Below are 2,964 nucleotides of genomic sequence, written 5' to 3'. Positions count from 1 at the left end.
AAAGCAGAATGCTAAACTGGAAGCATATTTTAATAAAGATTTCTAACCGGCTTTTATTGCGAAGCAAATTTTCAAGAAGAAGGAGAATGAAAATGTTTTTTTACAAAGAAGTACAAAATGAAGAAAATAATATATAAAAAAAATAATATATAAAAAAATAAATATACCAATACATTATATTGTCTTTGAGCTTTTGAAGTTCAATGGTAGTTCATGTATATAATGGTTGGAAAAATAAGGATGCATGAGAATTGAAAGTTGTGCTAGGTTTAAAAAAAGGGTTAAAAGTTTGTGTTAAGCAGGAAGTGTGGTGTCAAAACAGGAAGTGTGTGTAAGGGGAGACAAATGTGTTTAGTTGGAGTTATGAACTCTTTTTCAACAGGAAGTTTATGTCTTGTTTGAAAAATTTCAATGCTAGAAATAACAGCCAAATCTGGTTAGGGTTACGGTCAGGGTTAGGGTTAGGGTTAGGTTTACCCTAACCCTAACTCAAAACCTATGGAAATGGGGTGGGGGGAATCGAAATTTTGAATTTGAGAATTTTGAAAATTTTTTTTTTTCAGAATCGGAATCTCCATAGCCTAAAACGTGGGATTCCGTAAAAAAAAAAAAATAAATAAGGGGGGAAAGGTTCAGATTACATATAGTCCATCTGGACCCTTTTGCCATTAAGCTGGGTTTTGAAACCTAAATTGACTTGAAATTTTTATGGAAGGTTTTTAATTTAGATCACTTCAAGCCTTTAGTTACCATACTTCTGTTGAAATCATCACCATCTTCATTTAATGTCCATTTTCCATGCTGGCATGGGTTGGACGGTTTGACAGGAAATGGCCAACTGGAGAGCTGTCCAGACACTAAATTATCTGTTGTGACATTGTTTCTACAGCTGGATGCCATTCCTAACACCAACCATTCTACAGAGTATGCTAAGTGTTTCTGTTAAATTTGAATATAATGACAATTTCTGTAAAATATTTCAAAATAATGAAGACTTTTGTAAAATAACCTAACTTGAAATTTTGATAGAAGGTTGTAATTTTAGATCACTATAACCCTTTAGCATTTAAACTGGCCATATTCAGCCAAAATATTCTACCTGTTTTATGAACAGTGGCCAGATTTGGCCTCGCACACTAACCTTGTAATGTCATTCTAAAAATTAACAGTAACCTCATCAAAATCTCAAATCTATGAGATAATGCATGATTAATTCAAAACAATATGAAAGCGAAATCGTGATGGCACCTGTGCCGAGCGAGATTGTTGCCAGTGCCGCTGGACTGGCTCCTGTGCAGGTGGCACGTAAAATACACCATTTTGAGCATGGCCGTTGCCAGTATTGCCTGACTGGCCTTCGTGCCGGTGGCACATAAAGTACCCACTACACTCTTGGAGTGGTTGGCATTAGGAAGGGCATCCAGCTGTAGAAACTCTGCCAAATCAGATTGGAGCCTGGTGTAGCCATCTGGTTTCACCAGTCCTCAGTCAAATCGTCCAACCCATGCCAGCATGGAAAGTGGACGTTAAACCATGATGATGATGATGAATAAATTAGCATTACTTTTGACAGAATGATATGAATGCTAAAGGGTTAAAAAATAAGATATGAATCATAGGTAGACTTAGGGCAGTCTTAAGCAGATTGTTACGAAGAGGGTTAATTTGGAAGTTTGGAAATTTACATGAATGTCAGATGTACATTTTGATTTAAAATGGAGATGAGAATATTGACTCCCTACTACACTTTGGTAATATTTAAGGGTTTAAATTTATGGCTTATTAGCTAATTTAACCTGTATGAACACATCAATTTAGAAATATAGCTGTTTTCAACATCTTTGATGAAAATCAATTACCCAGCCAATAAAATGGCAATTAAGTGCTATGGGATGTAGATTTCATTGTTTTAATTAGCTGGAGCATTATAAAATTAATTAATGTTTTGCTAGCAATTTTTTCAAACCATGAACTCCCTGTGACTAATGTTGCTTTATGTCTTGTTAAAAATATGTTCTAACATCTGATTAATGTTGATCTGTTTCTGTCTCACTGTATGTGTGTTCATACCGTGTCAGGGTCGTAGGTTTATGGTTACAGGCATTCCTGTGCAGTTAGGAAGGGTTCAGTCCCACTGCATGGATACTATAGGTTGGTGTCCTCCACCAATGCCAATGCTTGATTTATATCTTATGAATGAAATTGATGGACAGAAATTGAAAAGCCCCATTGTGTGTGTGTGTGTGTGCTTGCATGCATGCATCACTCTCTGTCTTTGTCTGTCTGTCTGTCTGTCTCTGTATATATCCATACATATATATATATGCATACATGGTTCCACATTCAGTCCTTGGGCAAGTGTTTTCTACTATAGCCCTAGGCCAACCACAGACTTGTCACTGAATTTGATAAATGGAAACTGCAGCGTTGTTCATCAGAAAATGACCAAAAAACATGTTTATAAAGAAGAGTTGTTTGCTTCATACTCTTCATGTGTTGATTCTGCCCATAAGAAAGGAACAAATAATACAAAGTGGCTGTAGGTCATAACACCTGGGCAACGGTGGGGTGCATTGCTAGTATAACATAAAGATGAAGTAAAAAAAAAAAAAGAAAACCAAAGTGTATTTTGCTAATGCTCAGGAAATAAGGAAAAAGGGAAGCAATGGTTTTTTTATGCTTCGAGTCTTCACTCTTCTTCTGAAAGAAAGGAGAGAAAATATGGCGAAATAGAAACACATGTCTGTCCATCTATACCAGTGCACTGCAACAAGCATGCTTCAGCACACTGGTGTGCCATGAAACGATGCTAGGTGTGCCACAGTGGAACCTGGATATCATATTTTTAGTTCAGGTGTGCTGCTGAATTTTGAAAAGAATACATAAGTATACCACAAGTGAGAAAAGGTTGTGGAGCACTGATCTACACGCACATATCTGTCTGTCTGTATTACACCCCCCCCC

The sequence above is a fragment of the Octopus bimaculoides genome, chromosome 20 (assembly GCF_001194135.2).
Source record: "Octopus bimaculoides isolate UCB-OBI-ISO-001 chromosome 20, ASM119413v2, whole genome shotgun sequence".
Classification (NCBI taxonomy): domain Eukaryota; kingdom Metazoa; phylum Mollusca; class Cephalopoda; order Octopoda; family Octopodidae; genus Octopus; species Octopus bimaculoides.
Note: the sequence above shows the minus strand (reverse complement) of the source record.